The 24,636-nt window shown below is 40.4% G+C and overlaps 1 pseudogene; it reads right to left on the bottom strand.

The window, feature by feature from the left end:
• Window positions 1-5,913: 5,913 nt before the first annotated feature.
• On the bottom strand, window positions 5,914-6,662 carry LOC147369267 (histone deacetylase 5 pseudogene; annotated as a pseudogene).
• Between the last annotated feature and the right edge of the window lie 17,974 nt (window positions 6,663-24,636).

The raw sequence follows: 24,636 nt of genomic DNA, 5'->3' as shown, positions 1-24,636 counted from the left end.
GGGTGATCTTGGCTGAGGGTATCGGCAATGGCCGAGTTGTCTGTGTTGTAGGTTTCATTATTGCCATCTGCGTCCGATGCTGAGACTTGCCTCACAGAGGTTCCTGTGGGGACAAAGGGGAGGGGAATTGATAGTTTCAGCCAATGTGACAAAGCAAACTAATATAAAATCTAAGATTAGATGTATCCCCTTGTAGTCAGCTCATGATGGACATGATCAAATGACATCGAGTGATACAAGTTCAAATACTTCACCACAATATTATAATAATTTCCACATGGTTTGCTTACTCTTCCAGAAATCTTTAGGGCATCCTTCGATGTGACTGTCACTATGGGGGAACAGGTTCCCCTTGATGTGATTAACTTCAGGGACTAGGAAACTATTAAGTGCTGAAGGGGAGGGTGATGCTCCACACTCCCACCTTCCCATCATGCTCTGATCCCAGGCCCCTTCTGCCCTCCCTTCTCCCCGACCCTGGTCCGGGGAGTCCTGTCTGGACAATGGCCACAGGGCAGGAGATAGGCCAAGCACACGAACCAGAGGGAGAGAAGTGGTTGGTGAGGGCTGTGCTGAGGGGTCAGGGAGCTGTGTCCTGGTGGTTAGAGCCAAGCCTCTAATGTTTGATCCATGATGGGTCTGAGATGGCCTTGGCCTCACATGGGTGATCAGAACACAGCTTGTCTGCCCACTGAGCAGTGTGGGGGCAGAGGAGGCAGCATTAGTGGCTGCTGGTTGTAGGCCCAGAGGGGAAGGGGAACACCCTCTCCCAGCTTCCTTTCCTTTGAAATACCTGGTACTTTTCAGTCCCAGGTGTAGGTTGGAGAACTGGGTATATGGCCATGGCACCAACAGATGCTTCCCAAGAAGCTGCGGCTCGGGGGTCCCTGAGTCTCTGAGCAGGATGGTGCCCCAGGAGGGAGAGTTTGGGCCTGGAATCGGAGTGGCCAGTCAGATTCCTGTTTTCAGGGGCAGGAGCTGGGAGCTGAAAGGACAACTGGCAGCTGAGCAGGGAGGGGGTGGGAGCAGCCATGGGGAGGAGGGCCTGAGAGCAGGAGTGATGCAGCAGGGGTGGGGCTGCCGATGGGTGGCCCCTGTCAGTGGGTGATCCTGGACAGCAGATAGCGGCAACCCCACAATCCCAGAAAGGCCCCCTTGCTGTGAGATGCTGCCTCTCCCGCTCCCCTGGCCCTGTCCCAGTCCCAAAGCTCTGGACCAGGGTTTCTACTGCTTGAAACTACAAAAACCTTTTGTAGTCCTGGTGCTGCCCCTGCCCATCTCAAGGGGAACCTTCAGTGCAGTAAGATTTTCTTTGATATTCATACTTTAGTTCCCCAGAGCCTCAGGAAGGAGAAGAATACCTGCGGACTAGCAGCCATCAGACTGCAGCCACTCCCCATGGTGAGCCTTGAGGAAACTCAGGAAGGAGAATACAGGATACTGGCCCCAGATGGTGAAGTGCATATCAAAGGGAATGATTTCAATTTAATGACTCTTGCATCTTCCCATACATGCTGCTACTAAGTCGCTTCAGTCATGTCCGACTCTGTGCGACCCCAGAGACGGCAGCTCACCAGGCTCCCCCGTCCCTGGGATTCTCCAGGCAAGAACACTGGAGTGGGTTGCCATTTCCTTCTCCAATGCATGAAAATGAAAAGTGAAAGTGAAGTCGCTCAGTCGTGTCCAACTCCTAGCGACCCCATGGACTGCAGCCTACCAGGCTCCTCCGTCCATGGGATTTTCCAGGCAAGAGTACTGGAGTGGGGTGCCGTTGCCTTCTCCTCCCATACATAGAAAAGTGCTAAATTCCTTAACTTCAGATGCTGCCTCCTCAGTTTGAAGTCCTAAAAGATTCTCACTGAATAGAACATAACTCTCAACACTTAGGTTATAAATGTTTTTCATATGTGAACATTTTTAAATGTCTACAGATAAGTAGACACTTTCCAAAGAACAACAAAGGAGGACAAATCTCAGCATTTGAAACATTGGTACCGATGGTGGACACTCCCCAAAAGATGCAACTGATGAAGCAATTAGGATGATCATCACCCCTTTTCCCATAAAACTGTGGAATGGACACTGACTGTGGGGAATTGTTACAGGGAAGGACAAAATCTGACTCCATGTTGGATCATTTACTTTAACATTTGCTTCTCGTTGGTTTGTTTACTACAAGGATACTGTCCATACATAATGGCCTGCCTTGGGGAACCCTGCCACTTTGCCTTTGTTCAGGGCCCTGTCCACCTGTGGATGGCTACAGGAATGAAGAAATTAACACACTCCCTCCTGAGGCTGGCCATTCCAGGAGATATTGCAAGATTAATGGCCTTTTTCCTGTATTTCCTCACGCCCCCTCCACCCCAGCTCTGTGTTATATAAAAGACACTAGCATCCAGACCCTGACAAGATGGTTACTTTGAGATGTTAGTCTGCCATCTTTTCAGTCTGCCAGCTTTTTGAATAAAGTCATATTTCCTGCCTCAACACCCCACCTCTGCTTTATTGCCCTGTTGTGCAGCAAGCAGAGTGAGCTTGGACTCAGTAACAATCCCACATGCCTTGAAGTCAAAAAATGAAAACATAAAACAGAAGCAATATTGTAACAAATTCAATAAAGACTGAAAATGGACCATATCAAAGAAATCTGAACTCAGAAACTAAAAAGAACTCGGTGGCTGTCTGAAATATTTAGTAAAGGAGATGGTGCCCTTCCTGCCAGTACCCCAATTCTCCATTAGAGAATTTCCTTTAAAATTTGTTTCAAAGCTGTTCTGATAGTGCTGAATTCTGTTAGCTTTTGATTATCTGCAAAGCTTTTGATATCATTGTCAAAGCTGAATGTGATCCTTGCTGGGGAGAGTACTTTTGGTTGTAGGCTTTTCACTTTCATAAATTTTGAATATATCATGCCACTCCTTCTGCCCTGCAGAATTTCTGTGGAAAAATTACCTGCAAACTTAGGGGAGTTCCTTGTATGTTATTTGTTGCCTTTCCCTTGTTGCTTTAAATATTTTTTTCTTTGTCATTAATTTTTCTTAGTTTGATTAATATGTGTCTTAGTATGTTTCTCATTGAATTTTTCCTGCCTGGGACTCTCTGTGCTTCCTGGATTTCAGTGACTGTTCCTTTTCCTATGTTTAGGAAGTTCCAGTTATTATCTCTTCAGATATTTTCTTCAGGTCCTCTCTGTCCTTTTTCTTCTTTTTGGATTTTTATAATGTAGTTATATTAATATGATCCATAGCTTCATTATCCATTCCTCAGTTGATGAACATTTAAGTTGCTTCAGAGGTCCATTTGACTGTCTTCAGTTCTTTTCATTCTTATTTTATCTTTCTGTTCAATGGCAGTGACTTCCACAAATTTGCTGTTCAGATAAGTTATCCATTCTTCTGTTTCAGTTATTATGCTATTGATTCCTTCTAGTATAGTTTTCATTTCAATTTTTTAAAAATTATTCAACTCTTTTTTTTTTACTTTTTTTTCTTCCCTTTTAAAAAAATTTTTTTATTTTATTTTTAAACTTTACATAATTGTATTAGTTTTGCCAAATATAAAAATGAATCTGCCACAGGTATACATGTGTCCCCATCCTGAACCCTCCTCCCTCCTCCCTCCCCATACCCTCCCTCTGGGTCGTCCCAGTGCACTAGCCCCAAGCATCCAGTATTGTGCATCAAACCTGGACTGGCAACTCGTTTCTTATATGATATTTTACATGTTTCAATGTCATTCTCCCAAATCATCCCACCCTCTCCCTCTTCCACAGAGTCCATAAGACTGTTCTATACATCAGTGTCTCTTTTGCTGTCTTGTGCACCGGGTTATTGTTACCATCTTTCTAAATTCCATATATATGCGTTAGTATACTGTATTGGTGTTTTTCCTTCTGGCTTACTTCACTCTGTATAATAGGCTCTAGTTTCATCCACCTCATTAGAACTGATTCAAATGTATTCTTTTTAATGGCTGAGTAATACTCCATTGTGTATATGTACCACAGCTTTCTTATCCATTCATCTGCTGATGGACATCTAGGTTGCTTCCATGTCCTGGCTATTATAAACAGTGCTGCGATGAACATTGGGGTACACGTGTCTCTTTCCCTTCTGGTTTCCTCAGTGTGTATGCCCAGCAGTGGGATTGCTGGATCATAAGGCAGTTCTATTTCCAGCTTTTTAAGGAATCTCCACACTGTTCTCCATAGTGGCTGTACTAGTTTGCATTCCCACCACAGTGTAAGAGGGTTCCCGTTTCTCCACACCCTCTCCAGCATTTATTGCTTGTAGACTTTTGGATCGCAGCCATTCTGACTGGTGTGAAATGGTACCTCATTGTGGTTTTGATTTGCATTTCTCTGATAATGAGTGATGTTGAGCATCTTTTCATGTGTTTGTTAGCCATCTGTATGTCTTCTTTGGAGAAATGTCTATTTAGTTCTTTGGCCCATTTTTTGATTGGGTCATTTATTTTTCTGGAGTTGAGCTGTAGGAGTTGCTTGTATATTTTTGAGATTAGTTGTTTGTCAGTTGCTTCATTTGCTATTATTTTCTCCCATTCTGAAGGCTGTCTTTTCACCTTGCTAATAGTTTCCTTTGATGTGCAGAAGCTTTTAAGGTTAATTAGGTCCCATTTGTTTATTTTTGCTTTTATTTCCAATATTCTGGGAGGTGGGTCATAGAGGATCCTGCTGTGATGTATGTCAGAGAGTGTTTTGCCTATGTTCTCCTCTAGGAGTTTTACAGTTTCTGGTCTTACGTTGAGATCTTTAATCCATTTTGAGTTTATTTTTGTGTATGGTGTTAGAAAGTGTTCTAGTTTCATTCTTTTACAAGTGGTTGACCAGATTTCCCAGCACCACTTGTTAAAGAGATTGTCTTTAATCCATTGTATATTCTTGCCTCCTTTGTCAAAGATAAGGTGTCCATATAACTCTTTTTACTCTAGGTCTTTAGTAAACATTACGTCTTCTCAATCTTGCCTCCGTTCTTTTTCTAAGCTCTTGGATCATCTTCACCATCATTGTTCTGAACTCTTTTTCCAGTAGGTTGCCTTACCCACTTCACCTACTTGTTCTTCTGGATTTTATTTTGTTCCTTCATGTTGAACATATTTCTCTGACATCTCATTTTTTCTAACTCTATGTGATTGTGGTTTCCATTCCCCCTGGTCTCAAGACTAGTTCTTCTTGCTTCCATTTGCCTTCTTTTGGACAATTTGTTCAAAGAAGATGCTGGATGTGATTTCAGTATTCTTCAATTTTCCAAGTCTCTCTTTGTGGCCCAGTATGTGATCAATCCTGGACAATGCTCCATGTGATGCCATTGAAACATCTCATCCTCTGTCCCCCTCTCCTACCCTCAGTATTTCCCAGCATCAGGGTTTTTTGCCAATAAGCTGGCTCTTAGCATCAGGTGGCCAAAATATTGGAGCTAATAAAATAATACATTGTACCCATTATATATTTCTAATTTCCTGACAAATCTGTGCCATACTTGGCTTAGGGGTGTGAACTCCTAAGTGATCACAGTCTTAGCCTCCTCTATCTCACCTGCCTCATTCTCCTGCTGGGAATGGCGTACCAGCCGGGAACTTCTGTGCACAGCTCCAGTGTTTGCGCTGATATTGAGGACTTTCTCTAGTGTGATCACTAGTGTGTTGATGTTGGCCTTTTGTTGCAAGACTTTCTTATTCAAGGGCTGCATTTTCACATTGAGCAGAGCCAAGAAACATGCCTCAGAGGCATCACAGATGGTGGTCAAGTTGTTGCCTTCTTTCAAGGCCAGTACCATCTGGCTCCCTGCCAGTGTTAACAACAGGGTGCTTGCTGCCTGGTCTGCTCTGGTGCCCTCAAGAGCCAAGCCCAGAAGGCTGCCAGGATGGAGGATGGGCTGTTGAACTTGCACATCAGTACACCAACTGCAACAGGGTTTGGAGGGCATACCTCTTGGCCTCCTGCTGCTTGACAGCTTCAGGAAAGCTGTGAGGTGTGAGTTGTTGACAGTGACCAGGGCCTGGAGCCCTAGGGAGATGCTCAACAGATAAAGAGACTTGTAGAGGCTGAAATGGTTGGGTGAGACATCCAGAGGCAGGGCCTGATCCTGGGGGAGTTCTCTATGGGGACATTGGGGCCTGAGCCAGTGAAATCATTCTCAGAGGTGATGCTATGGGAGCTGTTGGAAGAGCTGGGACCAGAGGCTGGTGTACTGTTACACACATCTGGAAGGCAGGCCTGGCCCCTGTGATCTCAACAGCTCTCTTCTTAAAGATGCCGATGACAGTCATGTCCTAGGATACAGGGGGAACTGCTTCTCTGAAAGGTCACCTTCTGTTTCAGCAATGAACATACTTTTAAGTTGGTTTTGAAAGCTGTGTTGAGAAGTGGGAAGTAGTCACGCTGTCCTAGAGCTCAAGCCAAGGCAAATGTAGGAGGGAGGCCCTGGGGGGCTACTCTGGGGAGGGGTGCTCTAGTCCAAAGAAGCAAGTTGGGCTGCCCAGCATTTGGGATGCTGTGGGATGGAATGGTTGAGGCTGCCTGGTGAGGCTGCCTCCTTACTGTTTCTGGAACTCAGTGAACAGGTGCTGCTTCTGCAACTGCTGCTGCTGCCTGAGCTCCAGGAGCTCCTGCTGTAGTGACTGCTTCCCTGACATAGCATCCCTCAGCTCCATGGCGCTGGGGCTGCCTTCTTCCCACCCTCCGTGGAGCTGGGCATGGCTCTTGGCAGCACTGGCTTCACCTTCACTGGCTTAGGGATGTTGTGTAGAGGGGTCTGAGAAAGGATATTCAAGGATATTTCCCCGCCTAGCTCCCATCCTTCTTGGTGGAAGAGTTCATGCTGGCTCTGGACACTCAGGAAGCTCTAGCTGTGGACTGGTTATGGGAGTGAGTGGAACTGTGGTGATGTCAAGAGAGACAGACAATAACAGACACACAGGATGGGAACCCAGTGCTGTTTTTGCCTGTAACACCCATCCCAGGCCATCGTTAGGCATGAGGCTGTCAGGCACTCTGAAGAGCATCCTGGAGCTTCCTGTTTCCTTGGTGGCTGCACCAGTGGGGGTAGCAGCAGGGGCAGCACCTCCTTCAAGGCTCCTTCAGGTTCACTTGTTGATTTTTAAATCAACTCATTGATTTAAAAATATATTTTTAATATATTTTTAAATATATTTTCTAGCTCTTTGCTAAAACTTTCACTCTTAATCTCTTCCCTTTTCTGGTTCATTTGGCAGTCTTATTACTCATGTTTTGAACTATTTATGTAGTAAACTGCCTCTCATTAGTTGCTTTTTTTGAGTTTTGCTTATTCATTCTTTTATTTGAAACAACTTCGAGTTCTTATGGGGCTTGACTTGCTCTGTCTATATTAAAAAGTTGAAACTGTTGCATATCCTGGTCTTGAAGTGGTGTCCTTGTGTCAGAGCATGTGTAGACAGTCTACATATGAGCTGGATTCCCTTCTCCCTCATACTGAGGGTGTGCTGGCCCTCACCTTGGTAGGAGGCAGTGTGGGAGATTGCAGGGCTAAAACCAGTCATTTAAGAGCTGGAAGGTCTCTTCTGCTCAGTGACCAATATCACTCAAATGGCAACTGGGTCATTTCAAATTTTCTGGATCAGAAGTTCTAAGGTTTAATTCTAAGCTGGTTCTGTTCCCTCAAAGTTTGCTCTCCCTTCTCCAAGTTTTGGCACATTTCCCCCAGAGAGGGACAGTGCTGAAGCAAGAGTTGTGTGCTAGGGTGTGTGCTCTTGCAGTCCAGGAAGACTAGTCAGAATGCCTGATGCACCTGCTCTGCTGGTCACCATGAATGCCTGCAATTAACACTGGTGAGTTCCTGGAAAACTCAACCTGTGTTCTCTGCCTTTTTCCGGGAGAGTGGATGTGCATGTGTGTGTGGTCACTGTTCATGAACAGAATCTAGTTTTCTTTCAGCCTCATGTTCAGCCTTATCTTTCAAACAAGCCTAGGGGACTCATCTCCCAGTGTTTACTCCAGGGCAGGGACACTCAAGATGTGGTTTGAAACATTCACTTCCCAAGGAGGATCTCCCAGCCTGTGTGATCATCCTTGTCTTTAATTTCCCCACTTAGGAGTGTGGTTCCTGACCTGAAAGCTTCTCTTCTATTTCTATCTCACTCTGAGTGGAGCTTTTTTGTAGTCTTTGTAGTATAAGAGTATTTTCTGATTGAGGCCAATTTGTTTTCATTGAGAACAAGTCCGCATATATTTGTGATGTGTTCACAAGGTAAGGTGAGTTTCACTTCCTCCTACTCATTCACCTCGATGTCCTCCTACCTTGCTTAAATTTTTAAGGAACTATCAACAGTTTTCTACAGCATTTATATTACTGGCAACAATGTACAAAGTTTCCAGCTCTCAATATCATCACCAAAAGTTGTCACTTTGATAATTGTTTTTAAAATGATAGCCATTCTAATGGGTGAAAGTGATATCTCACAGTTTGGATTTGTATTTTGTAACAGTTGTTAATGTTGAACATTTTTTCATGTATCTGTTGACCATTTTCATATCTCCTATGGACAAATGTCTACTCAGGTTCAATGTTCAGTTTTAATTGGTTGTATGTTTTATTGTTTCTTTGTGGTTATACAAGATCTTCACTGATCCTGGATATAATCCCTTAACAATGAAGACTGATGATTTTTTTCTCCTTTTCTTTTGCTGATTCATCATTTCCTTGATGATACACATTGATGCACAATAAGCTGACATTTCTGTTAGGAATAAAATGTATCTTGATGACATTGAGTGGCAGATGACAAAATTCAGCATCAACCTGGAGAGCATTGTGACTTGCTCAGAAAATAGAGTCCAAAGTTTGTGTTTTGACTGGTATATTGGGGGAATCAACAGGCACAAGAAAAGGAAAGGTGACAGTTTTTATTATTATTACAATAAATTTTTATTGAAATATATTTGATTAATAATGTTTTGCCAATCTCTGCTGTACAGCAAAGTGACTCAGTTATACATGTATACATATTATTTATTTATATTATTTTCCATCGTAGTTTATCACAAGACATTGCTATATTGAAGAGTTCCCTGTGCTATATCTTAGGAACTTATTGTTTATCCATTCTAAAGGTAATAGTGACAGCTTTTAAATGTGGTCAAAATGAACAAATTCTGAGTATAAATGTTTCTGCTTTGTTCCTAGATACAGAGCAGTGTGTCCAGTGCCTAGCACATGAGTATCCAAACATCTAGAGAAATCACTGTCTCCCCAAATTGTAATCTTCCTGGCCTTTGAAGATATATTGGGGATGTCACTGGCCTGCATGGCTTTGTGCTTCTGTGTCATCACATCTGTGGTTTTTTGGGTCTTTGTGAAGTACCGAGATACCCCCATCAGTTCAGTTCAGTTGCTCAGTCGTCAGACTCTTCGTGAGCCTGTGGACCACAGCACGCCAGGCCTCCCTGTCCATCACCAACTCCCAGAATTTACTCAAACTCATCTCCACTGAGTCGGTGATGCCATCCAACTATCTCATCCTCTGTCATCCCCTTCTCCTCCTCCCACCTTCAATCTTTCCCAGCATCAGGGTCTTTTCAAATGAGTCAGCTCTTTGCATCAGGTGGCCTAAGTATTGGAGTTTCAGTTTCAGTTTCAGCTTCAGCTTCCAATGAACACCCAGGACTGATCTCCTTTAGAATGGACTGGTTGGATGTCCTTGCAGTCCAAGGGATTCGCAAGAGTCTTCTCCAACACCACAGTTCAAAAGCACCAATTCTTCAGCACTCAGCTTTCTTTATAGTCCAACTCTCACATCCATACATGACCACTGTAAAAACCATAGCCTTGACTAGACAGACCTTTGTTGGCAAAATAATGTCTCTGCTTTTTAATATGCTGTCTAGGTTGGTCATAACTTTCCTTCCAAGGAGTAAGCGTCTTTTAATTTCATGGCTGCAGTCACCATCTGCAGTGATTTTGGAGCCCAGAAAAGCAAAGTCAGCCACTGTTTCCACCGTTTCCCCATCTATTTCCCATGAAGTGATGGGACTGGATGCCATGATCTTAGTTTTCTGAATGTTGAGCTTTAAGCCAACTTTTTCACTCTTTTCTTTCACTTTCATCAAGAGTCTCTTTAGTTCTTCACTTTCTGCCATAAGGGTGGTGTCATCTGCATATCTGAGATTATTGATATTTCTCCCGGCAATCTTGATTCCAGCATGTGCTTCTTCCAGCCCAGCATTTCTCATGATGTATTCTGCATATAAGTTAAATAAGCAGGGTGACAATATACAGCCTTGACATACTCTTTTTCCTATTTGGAAACAGTCTGTTGTTCATGTCCAGTTCTAACTGTTGCTTCCTGACCTGCATACAGATCTCTCAAGAGGCAGGTCAGGTGGTCTGGTATTCCCATCTCTTTCAGAATTTTCCACAGTTTATTGTGATCCACACAGTCAAAGGCTTTGGCATAGTCAATAAAGCAGAAATAGGTGTTTTTCTGGAATTCTCTTGCTTTTTTGATGATCCAGCGGTTGTTGGCAATTTGATCTCTGGTTCCTCTGCCTTTTCTAAAACCAGCTTGAACATCTGGAATTTCATGGTTCACATATTGCTGAAGCCTGGCTTGGAGAGTTTTGAGCATTACTTTACTAGTGTGTGAGATGAGTGCAATTGTGTGGTAGTTCTTTGGCATTGCCTTTCTTTGGAATCAGAATGAAAACTGATCTTTTCCAGTCAAGGCCAATAACTGGCCTCTCAGCTACGTCCTGCTCATCTCCCTTCTCCTGTGCTTCCTCTGCTCCTTACTCTTCATTGGCTGTCCCAACATAGTCATCTGCATCATCCAACAAATTACATTTGGATCTGTGTTCACTGTGGCTCTTGCCATAGTTTTAGCCAAAACCCTGATTGTGATTCTGGCATTCAAGGCCATGAAACCAGAAAGAACCATGAGATGATTGCTGGTAATAGGAGCTTCTAATTATGTCATTCCCATCTGCTCTCTGATCCAATTGATTATCTGTGGAACCTGGCTGGGAACCATACCCCCTTTCCTTGAGAAGTAGTCATTCTGAGACCATGGAGCTCATCATCATATGCAACAAATGTTTGGTCACTGCCTTCTACCATGTCTTGGGATACTTGGGCTTTTTAGCCCTGGGCACCTTCTTCTTGGCTATCCTGGCCAGGAACCTGCCTGACATCTTCAATGAAGCCAAGTTCCTGACTTTCAGCATGCTAGTGTTCTGCAATGTCCAGGTCACCTTCCTCCCAGTCTACCACAGCACCAAGGGCAAGGTCATGGTGGCCGTGCAGATCTTCTCCATCTTGGCCTCCAGTGCTGGGCTTCTAGGCTGTATCTTTGCCCCAAAGTGCTACACATTATCCTTATAAGACATGAGAAGAAGTCTTTGAAAAGTTTCAGGAATAAAATAGATTCTAAGAGAAATAGGCATTGAGGTTTTATCTCTGTGACAGTTTTGGCTTTTGAACAACAATGAATCAGAAACATTATAGCATAGGTTTATTCTTTCAGATATTAGAAACCATAAAAACTGCCTTACCTCTCTTTAGCAAGGAATTTCTTTGTACAATTCCCCGTAACCATCCAGACTCACACTAAGTGTTCTATATCAGTTTATCAACTATTCTCATGCTTTTTGTACATAATCTAGCCTTTTCCTTCATGATTAAGTATATCCTTATTGCTTCAGCCTCTTCTGTATCCCAGGGAGCTTTCTATAACTAAGAACGTTTCAGATAATTCTTTCCTGTATATTCTCTAGGTTCATCAGCTAACTGTGAGGGTAAAAACTTATACTTGGATTAAAAAAATCCATATTATGCTTGACATTCCCATGTTTATTCAAAATAGTTTAGAGTTTAATTTTTTTTATTTTGCTCTCATCTTTTTTTCTGAATGCAGTAGTTAGCCAAATTTTGAAAATTGTAATGTATCTCCTTAAATCATTTTAAGTCATCTTCTTTCAACTTACTTGAACATCATTAAATACCAACCTCTTACATATACAAAAATTATTTCTGGGATATCATTTTCTTTTTGTCCTCATTGAATTTTTTTGTCCCCTAACAACAAACGATTGGCAGGATTGGTATATATTTTTTCATATCTTTCTTGATGGCTCTTTTTTTCCCCTAGAAAATTTATTAGTTTTCTTGAAAAGCTTCCATTTCTTTTGAATGTAAGAATCAATACTTTTCCTTTTAAATTAGAATATTGCATTCACTTTATTTCTTTGATTCAAATATTTTGGATGCAAATGAGAGTTTTGCTATACAATTAATAAATAAGGTAGTATTTAATCAGGGGTTTTATATCCTCTCTATGCTTAATCATGATTTTATCATGCTTTTCACTGAATTTGTTTTATATTGCATTGATTTTTTATATTTATTATTACATTTTTGGTGATATCTGAGTTATATTCCTATATTTTTAATATGTTCAAGTAGGAACTTGGAGTATAGATTTCAGACATTTTTTCTTTTCTAATGTAAGCATTTAGTACTATGAATTCCCCTTTCAGCTTAAAAGCTTAAAATTCACTTTAAAATGAATTCCACATTTTATTATGCTGCATTTCCGTGTCCTTTACTTTTAATATATTTTTCAAATGTTTTTGAGACTTTCTGCTTGAACTTTAGGTTTTAGAAAAAATGGGCTGTTTATTTTCTAGTGACTTTCAAACTTTTTGCTTACCTTTAGGTTACTGATTTAAGATTATTTCCTCTATGATCTGAAAATACTATGTATAATTTCAATGTTTAAGGATCTATGAAGTTTGTTTTGTGATCCAGAATATGTTCTATTTTTAGGGATGTTACTTTGGTACATGGTAATAATGTATATTCTACTCTTTATGAATGGATTGTCCAATAATTGATTATTTGATATTCTATAAATTGATGGATTATTGATGCTTGAAGGCACCGTTTAATTTTTCTTATATTATCTGACTTTTTGACAAGCTGTATTGTCAATTGGTGAGGAGAATATTGAAATACCTAAATATTACTTTTTATTCCTCTCTTGTTCTTTTTCATTATATCAGAATTTGTTTCAGATTTTGATTTGATCATATACATTTTCAACCTACAATGGAATGTATTTTCTAGTGAACACACAGAGAAACCATGTGGGCTGCAAACCACAAAAGTCAACTTCTCCTTTCTGAGATTAATGAAAAATGGCAGTAACACAGGGGTGGACCTTTTCTGCACCTACAGGCAGCTCCTCAGCAACAAGATCTGCTGGCCAAGCAGGTGTTCCATGAGCTGAGCAGACAGAGCCACAGCATCACCCAGCTGGATTCCTATTCTCTGTCAGGGACAGTCTCTAGCTCAAAACGAGCTCTTCTCAGCTATCTTGATAGATTCAGAATTGTCTCCAATGACCTCTAGAGCAAACCTTGGGACAAACTTCAGTGTGAATCTCGACTCCACACTGATGTCACCCAGCCACCCTTCAAGGCTGATGTCATGAGAAACACTGCAGGCTGGGTTCTGGAAAGGAGGCCTTTCCAGTATGGCCAGTAGCTGAAGATAAACCCTTGTTTTTGCCTTCCCAGGTTCAAATTCATATGGTACGGCTATCCAAGAGACTGACAGGCTACAGAGAAGTTCATAAGGCTGTACTTTCACTTCAAAGAGAAAGACAATGCCAGGCCCCAGTGCTTATCCAAGGCCAGGAATAGGAGGTTGTTCTGAAGGACTTCTGGAGAAACGTGCGCTTCCTGAGAGCAGAGGCTGTGTGTAGCAATGTTGACTAAGTCTTGTGAGTGCAACTAAGGCAGAGGAAGGACAACTTACTGCAACTCTGGGCTTTTAATTGCTCAAGTGCCCTGATAGAACATATTTCTTGTAATGATCTCTCTCACTAGTCACATATTCATCTGTGTAATAAATGCACTCTGATTCATTCAAAACAGAATAAGAAAAAATACTCATAACAATTAAATTCATGTTCTTGAAGCTGGTTGCCTTTTCTTGCTGGTATTTATAACTGTCTCCATTACCCATTTCTATTCACTTCACCCTCAGTAAGCACCTCAGCAGTTCCTGGATCCTCACCTGGTTGGATGACTCTCTTCTTTATTCCTGAAGGATCTAATCATTAGTAATCCTGCCTGGCTTGTTTTTCTGTAGTTTTCTGTTGATTTGAATCATGAGATACACTAATACTAAGAATGCCCTAAGAAATCTGATTTCCAGACTTAGGCTTCCTCACCTTCATTGCAGAGTGTAGATCAATTTCCCCTTGGTAATCAGGGTCAGTCATCTCAGCCAGTACAGAAATTTTATTTTGTGAATCTTGGCAACGAACACAATTTGCTGTTTTTCTATATTTTCTCTCGCCTTTATTTCATTCATATTCTTCAAATATGTATTATTTCATTCCATGCCAAAGATCTGAATTTTGTTTCCCATATTTTCCCAGTACTTTAAGGTGTAACATTAAGCTTTTGATATAATAAGTTTGAAAGAAATAAAACTGTGTTTGAGATTAAGAATGAGGCTTCTTGTCATATATGCCATGATCAAGAATTGATAATTAACATTTCCCTTCTTGCTAAAGAATCAGTTGAAATGACGTTAACATGTCATATGTTGATTCCAATTCTGTGAAGTCCGTGAGAGCAGTTGTGGCACAGAAACCATGAGCTCCTTGGAGGGACATCAACCATGGACACAGAATGGCAGAGCTCTCAGTATCAGGATGCACTTGTCTCTCCCACACCTCAATTTTGCCCCCAAGCCTGAAGTTTGAGAGTCACAGACTATGATGAAATAAAAAAGGCAATGGGAAAAAACACATTTTTTTCTCATTGTTTTTCATCAGGATAGAGGGAAACAGGTGCAGGACCCCAGGGCAGGAGCCTCCCCAGACATCCTCCATGGGACTGATATGAAGCGGTAGAAAGAAGGGGAAGCCAGTCTGCTCCTGTCACAGTGACACTGAGGGTGAGGTCTCAGCACTGTGACTCCCTTATACACACCTACTTTCTGATTCTAACTGTGTCCTTGTCTGGGACACCAGCATGCAACATGCCCTGTAGGGTTCACACAGGCTGAGAGACAGAGGAGTAGTGGGCATATGCTGTGCTGTATGTGAGGGGAAATTTTCCTATTTGAGCAGAGCCTTACAGACTCAAACCTGATCCAGCTTCTCCTCAGCTCAGCTTAGACACAGATTTTTGTCTCCCTCTGGCAGACCCTGCCATGTCATTCTCTCTGGTTAGTGTTTTCCTAATGCTGCAGCCTTTACACATCGCATGTGGGATAGTTAAGGATGGCTGTTTACATCGCCACAAGCTAAGTGCCTATAGAGATGGGGATCTAAATGTTAGTGGGTTTGTCCCCTTTTTTCCTTTGGGCTGGAAAGCAGAAATATTCCTGCTGTCTTTTGTGCGCAGGCCAGAAGAAATTACATCCATTTGGTAAGTTATTGTTTGTATGTACATCTGTGTGTGTTTCATCCCCTTGAAATGATCTCAGTAGTGCACAGAAGTGGCAGAAATTTGGCCCATGGAATTTAGAATGGTCTATTGCTTCTGTCACACACACACAGGCAGTTGTATGGAGAAGGAAATGGCAACCCACTCCAGTACTCTTGCCTGGAGAATCCCACGGACAGAGATGCCTGGCGGCCTACAATCCATGGGGTCACAAAGAGTCGGACACAACTGAGCGACTAACACACACACACACCACACACACACACTGCTTCTGTGTCCCTCAACTATCTGAAATGTTTTATCTCGTTGCTCCTTTCAAGACAGAGGAGCGAATGATGTATCATACCCTGTTCACCTCACCAGCAGTGTATTCAAGCTCTGTTCCTGGAGGTCTTAGAATTACTGAGACTGATGAACCCCAGTCCCTCCTACTGCCAGGACCCCTAGACTGAGGCATACAAGGCCTTTGAAACACTGATGCCCTGGCCTGAGGTCATCAGTAAGCCTGGCCCTGGCTTAAGAGAAAGTGGCTCAGTCGTTATGCTCACTGCTGACACAGACATTGTTGAAATAGAGACGCTAAGTGCTTGGATTCTCCAGCATAAAAGATAAGTCTCCTAAAGGTCATTAATTTAATCTCCTCAGTAATGCGGCATTCACCTCTTTCCCAGAAGCCAAAAGAAGAAAACAATATTTCTGAGGAAGTGTAACCCCTTCATTTTGATCTATAATTTTAAATTCTCCAGGAAAAATTAGGAACTGCCTCAAAATCTGGATTTATGTAATCCTGTGGCATGCATGTCTCTGGTTGAGTTTAGTACAAATGCTTAAAAACTGGTTTTTCTCGAGTAACCTGTGTTCTGTTCCTGCTTTGTTGGTTGAAAGAATAAGCAGTGCTTCTGCACCATTTATCAACATGTTGGTGTCCTCAGAAGAGTGTGGAGATATTTAGAATCACATACTTTGTTTTGTTACTAGTTCTTTTTGGAGTTTTTTTAACCCTAGCCATTTGAATAGGGGTCCTTGCACTGGAGGGCTCTGACCTTTCCTCTCATCTGTGTGATGACCTCTCGTGCCCGATCTTTGTCCCTTCCAGCTGTCTCATTTCATGTCTCCTTTCTTCTTGGTTTGCTTCTGTGTATTTTACCAAAACATGAAATGTTTTATATAAGTTGTAAGATGAGTGTACATTCTCCAGTTTGGTGAAAGCTACTGATTATTGGCCTTCCAACAGGGTTAGGATGACAGGAAGTGAGTATCAGGCCAGAAAGAACCTCTGTGATTCTCGATACTGTGAGGGGAAAGAGAAAACCTATTTTGTCCATGAGCTCTGTGTAGTGGAGGATTTGAGAGTTTTAGTAATGTCAAGTGGCTGGAGGTGGAACTTTGAGAATTACTTCTGCGCAGTACACAGGGATCTTTCCGTGTATCTCCATTCTGGCACAAGGGCTGCGGGTATCATGTGACTCTCAACTCTGGCATGTTTTTCTACGCTATGTGGTTAACTGCCTGACTATATACTATCAACTTGATCCTGTAAACTGCTTCTTTCACAAAACAGTTTACCATGAACATTATTTATCATGAGTAAATGGACTTTTACATTATTGTTTAATGTGTACAAATGTGATTTCATATAGATATGGAATATTTATTAATTCACTGCCATTAATTTTTTCAGTAATGAATTAGGGATTGTTAAGTCCTTATAATAAACTGGGAACATTTTTGTTGTTTTAATAGTTAAAAATTTTTAGACCAAGACACATTCACTTTTCATACAGCGTTTGATATGTGTTGTGGAGAAATCTGCTGGGAACTAGCACTTCACAATACAGCCAGCAGAGGGCAGGGTCATCCTTTTTCTACCTCCTTGTCGAACTGAATATTCCAATTTTGCTTCACTTCAGAGGCACATAATACTAGGCCATGATATCACAGTGCACGTTTTTGCTGATTAGAATCTCAGTATCATTGCCTATGGTTTTCGGCCATTGCATCTATTTTTCAACATTGTGTTTGTTCATAGTCTTTTGTCTTTTATGTTATCTCTACTGAAGTGCTGGCTCTTGTTTATTTATTCACATATTCCTATGTAATAATTATCTGAGCCTATTATTACAGATTTCACAATTATTTATCACAATGGTTTATTTAGAGCTATTTAAACATCAAAAACCTTAAATATTCAGAAAATGCAATTATTGTAATATCAGAAAGTACAAGTTACTCAGTCATGTCTAAGTTTGAGTGACTCAATTTCTGATGTTACCATAATTGCATTTTCTAAATATTTATGATTTTTAATGTTTAAATAGCTCTAAATAAATCGTTTTGATAAATAATTGTGAAATCTATAACAATGGGTTCAGTCGGACACAACTGAGCGACTGATCTGATCTGATCTGATCTGAAGCAAAGGACTAGTGCCTCAGTAGAAGAAAAGTCACATATAAAGTTAAAAATGATAGAAGAAAAAGATAGAAAGAATTTGTTGAATAAAAACAAGACTATCTGAATGGATGCATATATCTCAAAGACAATATAATTAGGCAAAATTGGCTTCGTAAGAGTTGACTAATCAGAATGGAAAATAAGAGTGATATTTGTTTTTCTCTTTCTGACTTCAGTCTGTATTACACACTGTAGATTTGCCCACTTCATTTTAACTGACTCAAATTTGTTCCTTTTTATCACTAATATTCCATTGTATGTATATACTGGAACTTCTTTATTCATTCAAATATTGACAGACATCTAGGTTGCCTCCATGTCCTGGTTGTTGTATATAGTGCTGCAATAAGCATTGGGATACATATGTCTTTTTGAATTAATGAATGTTTTTTCAGGGTATACACTTGCATGTATATACATACATACATACATATATATATGTACATACATATATATTTATATATATATATATAAAGAGAGAGAGAGAATCTAGAAAAATGGTACCAATGAACTAATTTGCAGGGCAGGAATAGAGACCCAGACGTAGAGAACAAACTTGTAGACACAGCAGGGGAAGGAGAAGGTGAGATGAATTGAAAGAGTAGCGTTAAATTATATTCATTACCGTGTGTAAAATAGATAGCTGTTGAGAAGTTGCTATAAAATACAAAGAGCTCAGCTTAGTGCTCCGGGACAACTTAGAGGAGTAAGATGGGGGCAGGGGTCATGAGAGGGAGACACTATTTGGAAGGGATATATGTATAATTATAGCTGATTCATATTCTTGTATGGCAGAAAGCAACAAAATATTTTAAGCAATTATCCTCCAATTAAAAATAAAAATTACATGATATTTTACATGTTTCAATGTCATTCTCCCAAATCTTCCCACCCTCTCCCTCTCCCACAGAGTCCATAAGACTGTTCTATACATCAGTGTCTCTTTTGCTGTCTCGTACACCGGGTTATTGTTACCATCTTTCTAAATTCCATATATATGCGTTAGTATACTGTATTTATGTTTTTCCTTCTGGCTTACTTCACTCTGTATAATAGGCTCAAGTTTCATCCACCTCATTAGAACTGATTCAAATGTATTCTTTTTAATGGCTGAGTAATACTCCATTGTGTATATGTACCACAGCTTTCTTATCCATTCATCTGCTGATGGACATCTAGGTTGCTTCCATGTCCTGGCTATTATAAACAGTGATGCGATGAACATTGGGGTACACGTGTCTCTTTCCCTTCTGGTTTCCTCAGTGTGTATGCCCAGCAGTGGGATTGCTGGATCATAAGGCAGTTCTATTTCCAGTAAGAAACGAGTTGCCAGTCCAGGTTCGATACACGATACTGGATGCTTGGGGCTAGTGCACTGGGACGACCCAGAGGGATGGTATGGGGAGGGAGGAGGGAGGAGGGTTCAGGATGGGGAACACATGTATACCTGTGGCGGATTCATTTTGATATTTGGCAAAACTAATACAATTATGTAAAGTTTAAAAATAAAATAAAATTAAAAAAAAATTAAAAAAGAAAAACAACAACAACAAAACAGAAAATAATAGTAAAAGTCCTTTCTAATGCATCAGCTGAATATGATGTCAGAAAGAAATCCCCCAAAATGTGGGAACTTTGAAATCTGGTGTTATTTAATGTATTTGAAGTATGGGAAAGGTGCTTGCATCTTGACTTTCAGCCCTAAGAAAAACAAGATGACATCTGAGAATCAACTGTCTTTCCAAAATGGTTTATGAGCTGTTTTTTTTACTCCTTACTTACATATGTAGAGGAGAATATCTTGCTATCTTGATGCACTTGATCTTTAAAGAGGAAAAAAAAATCTATTCCAATGACAGCTGTATATTCCAAATACATAACACCTCACACCACTTCCAGTGCACTATAAACCTCTCTAGGTGGGCTGGCCACAATTTGCTTCCTCACAATAAGAGCTTGCCAGTGTCTTCCAGATCCCTGGGAACCTTATTCATATCATCTCCATATGAGAAGACAGGAGAACCTCTGTGGGAAACCTTGGCTTAAAGCCCTTCCCTTTCCTTGGCTTGGCTTATGATATACCCCTGAATTACTTGACCATTCTGCCTAATGCTGTCCCCACTGTTTAGGTTCTTCATGAAGAGCTACCAACATGTTCTGGTCTTTGTCTTTGACATTGAGGAGATCAACAAAAGCCCTCATCTCCTTCCCAAACTGACCTTGGGTTATGATCTTTACAATGCCTTTGAAAGTGACCACAGGACTCTGGATAGTTACAGGAACTGCATGAGCATTTTCAGTGAGATTGGACCACTTCTGGAGCTGTACAAAATTCCACAGGTGAGTGGACTGAGTTCTGGGGAGAGACACTGCTCTTCCCCAATGCCTTTCCCTCTCATCACAACAATGGTAAAGATGGAAGCAGAGTGTATGCTTCCCACAGAGTTATAAACACCTTCCAGAGTTCCAGAGACTTCATCAGATTGTGAGGGCTTGCCCTGGGTTTGGAAGGAAGAGGGAAAATGCAGTCAATACTCTGAAGCCCAGATCTGTGCTTGAGGCCAAGGTATCCACCCCACAGCTACTGGGAATATTGAGTTGTCATGGATCAAAAACTTTTACATCATAGCAAATGCCCACAGTATTAGGGGCTACCTCACCCAAAGACAGGTTCTCTCAGAGCACAAGCAGAAGCCAGTGTCTAGTGGGTATGACAGTTGAGAGCTTGGTTCCCTTGTCTCAATCTGAGAGAAAACTGAAGGGCCATCCCAGCTTCAGAGATTACTGACGATTGACTGAGACTCAGTTACAACTGTTTTGTGCTTCAGCATTTCCTTCTGCCCATTTCTCTAGTCCTATGGGTTTATCTCTGGAGGACACCCCCAGAGATAGATACTGTTCCACATGTAACAGTCTATTTCAGAATTTCATTCCAGGGAAAGGCCTGATCAGCAATAGTCAGGTGACATTACTTTTGAGCATAGCTGCATTAGCTTTCTGAGAGGATAGGTTATTGCAATTTCCAGGATAATCTAGGTAAGGCTCAGGCAATAAATTTAATATATCATTGTGTTTAATGAGACAAATTTTATTAATTCTCAGAGTTTATATGGAACATTGTTTGCTGGTGGAAATGAATCTCTTCTTCAGTAGCCATGTTGTTGTTGTCATTGTTGTTAAGCTGCTAAATCGTGTTCAACTCTTTTCAACCCCAAGGCTGGTAGCATGCCAGGCTCCCCAACTTTCACTATCTCGTTGGTTTTGCTCAATTTCATTTCCATTGAGTCCATGAGGCTATCTGACCATTTCATACTCTGCTGCACCCTTCTCTTTTGCCTTCACTCTTTCCCGCCATCACGGTCTTTTCCAGTGAGTTGTCTCTTCACCTCAGGTGCCCCAAATATTGGCGTTTCAACTTCAGCAACAGTACTTTTATTGAATATTCAGGGTTAATTTCCTTTAGGATTGACAGGTTTGATCTCCTTGTAGTCCAAAGTACTCAAGGATCTCCTCTAGCACCACAATTTTAAAAAATTAACTATTTTAATTGGAGGGTAATTACTTTACAGCTTTGTGATGGTTTTTGCCATACATTGACATGAGTCAGCCGTGGGTGCACATGTGTTCCCCCATCCTGAACCCTCCTCCCCACCTCCCTTGCCACCCCATCCCTCCTTGTTGTCCCAGAGCAGCAGCTTTGAGTGCCCTGCTTCATGCATCGAACTTACACTGGTCATATATTTTACATATGGTAATATACTTGTTTCAGTGCTATTCTCTCAAATCATCCCACCCTCCCTTTCTCCCGCATAGTTCAAAATTCTGTTCTTTACATCTGCGTCTCTTTTGCTGCCTTGTATATAGGATTGTCATTACCATCTTCCTAAATTCCATATATATGCGTTAATATACTATATTGGTGTTTCTCTTTCTGACTTACTTCGCTCTGTATAATAGGCTCCAGTTTTATCCACCTCATTAGTACTGACAAAAGCTTTCCTTTTTATAGCTGAGTAATATTCCATTGTGTATATGTACCACAATTTCCTTATCCATTTGCCTGCTGATGGACATTTTGGTTGCTTCCATGTCCTAGCTCTTGTAAACAGTGCTTCAGTGAACATTGGGGTACATGTGCCTCTTTCAGTTCTGATTTCCTTGGTGTATTTGCCCAGCAGTGGGATTGCTGTGTTGTATGGCAATTCTATTTCCAGTTTTTTATGGAATCTCCACACTGTTCTCCATAGTGGCTGTAACAGTTTGCATTCACACCAACAGTGTAAGAGGGTTCCCTTTTCTCCACACCTTCTCCAGCATTTATTATTCATAGATATTTTGATGGTGGCCATTCTGACCAGCATGAGATGATATCTCATTGTGGTTTTGATTTCCATTTCTTTAATAATGAGTGATGTTGAGCATCTTTTTATGTGTTTATTAGCCATCTGTATCTCTTCTTTGGAGAAATTTCTGTTTAGTTCTATTGCCCACTTTTTGATTAGGTTGTTTGTTTTTCTGGTATTGAGCTACATGAACTGCTTGTATATTTTGGAGATTAATTCTATGTCAGTTGCTTCATTTACTGTTAGTTTCTCCCATTCTGAGGGCTGCCTTTTCACTGCACTTATAGTTTCCTTTGTTGTGCAAAAGGTTTTAAGTTTAATTAGGTCCTATTTGTTTATTTTTGCTTTTATTTCCATTACTCTGGGAGGTGGGTCATACAGGATCTTGCTGTGATTTATGTCAGAGAGTGTTCTGCCTATGTTTTCCTCTTGGAGTTTTATAGTTTCTGGTCTTACATTTAGATGTTTAATCCATTTTGGGTTTATTTTTGTGTATGATGTTAGAAAGTGTTCTAGTTTAATTTTGTTACATGTGATTGACCAGTTTTTCCAGCACCACTTGTTAAAGAGATTGTCTTTTCTCCATTGTATATTTTGCCTCTTTTGTCAAAGATAAGGTGTCCATAGATGCATGGATTTATCTCTGGGCTTTCTATTTTGTTCCATTGACCTATATTTCTGTCTTTGTCCAGTATCATACTGTCTTGATGACTGTAGCTTTGTAGTATAGTATGAAGTCAGGAAGGTTGATTTCTCCAGTTCCATTCTTCTTTCGCAAGGTTGTTTTGGCTATTCGAGGTTTTCATGTTTCCATACAAATTGTGAAATTATTTATTCTAGTTCTGTGAAAAATATCATTGGTAGCTTGATAGGGATTGTGTTGAATCTATAGATTGCTTTGAGTAGTATACTCATTTTCACTATATTGATTCTTCCAGTCCACGAACATGGTATATTTCTCTATCTATTTCTGTCATCTTTGACTTCTTTCGTCAGGATTTTATAGTTTTCTATACACAGGTCTTTTGTTTCTTTAGGTAAATTTATTCCTAAGTATTTTTTTGTTTTCATTGCAATGGTGAATGGGATTGTTTCCTTAATTTCTCTTTCTAACTTTTTCCTTGTTAGTGTATAGGAACACAAGGGATTTCTGTGTATTAATTTAATATCCTGAAGCTTTTCTATATTCATTGATTAGCTCTAGTAATTTTATGGTGGTATCTTTAGGGTTTTCTATGTAGAGGATCATGTCATCTGCAAACAGTGAGTGTTTTACTTCTTCTCTTCCAATCAGGATTCCTTTTATTTCTTTTTCTTCTCTGACTGCTGTGCCTAGGACTTCCAAAACTATGTTGAATAGTAATGGTGAGAGTGGGCACCTTTGTCTTGTTCCTGATTTTAGAGGAAATGCTTTCAATTTTTCTCCACTGAGGATAATGTTTGCTGTGAGTTTGTCACATGTGGCCTTTATTATGTTGAGGTATGTTCCTTCTATGCCTGCTTTCTGGAGAGTTTTTTTTTTTTTTTTAAATTATCATAAATGGGTGTTGAATTTTGTTAAAGGCTTTTTCTGCATCTATTGAAATAATCATATGGTTTTTAATCTTTCAATTTGTTAATATGGTGTATCACATTGATTGATTTGCAAATATTGAGGAACCCTTGCACCCTTGGAATAAAGCCCATTTGGTCATGATGTATTATCTTTTAAATATGTTTTGAATTCTGCTTGGTAGAATTTTGTCGAGGACGTTTGCATCCATGTTCATCAGTGGTATTGGCCTGTAGTTTTCATTTTTTGTGGTGTCTTTTTCTGGTTTTGGTATTAGGGTGATGGTGGCCTCATACAATAAGTTGGGGAGTTTACATTCCCCTGCAATTTTGTGGAAGGATTTCGGTAGGATAGATATTAGTTCATCTCTAAATTTTTGGTATAATTTACATGTGAAGCCATCTTGTCCTGGGCCTTTGTTGGAAGATTTTAGATTACAGTTTCAATTTCAGTGCTTGTGATTGGTCTGTTCAGATTTTCTATTTCTTCCTGCTTCAGTTTTGGAAGGTTATACTTTTCTAAGAATTTGTCCATTTCTTCCAAGTTATCTATCCATTTTATTGGCATATAGTTGCTCATAGTAGTCTCTTTATGATCTTTTGTAGCTTTGTGTTGTCTGTTGTGTAATTTCTCCATTTTCATTTCTAATTTTATTGATTTGATTCTTCTCTCTTTTTTTCTTTATGAGTTTGGCTAATGATTTGTCTATTTTGTTTATCTTCTCAAAAAACCAACTTTTATTATTTTATTTTATGCCATCCAACCATCGCATCCTCTGTCATCCACTTCTCCTACCCTCAATCTTTCCCAGCATCAGGGTATTTTCC

This window comes from Bos grunniens, chromosome 7, assembly GCF_055505025.1.
Source record: "Bos grunniens cultivar Pamir isolate PY7600 chromosome 7, Bosgru_T2T1.0, whole genome shotgun sequence".
Classification (NCBI taxonomy): Eukaryota; Metazoa; Chordata; class Mammalia; order Artiodactyla; family Bovidae; genus Bos; species Bos grunniens.
This window is presented reverse-complemented; position numbering and strand designations above follow the sequence as displayed.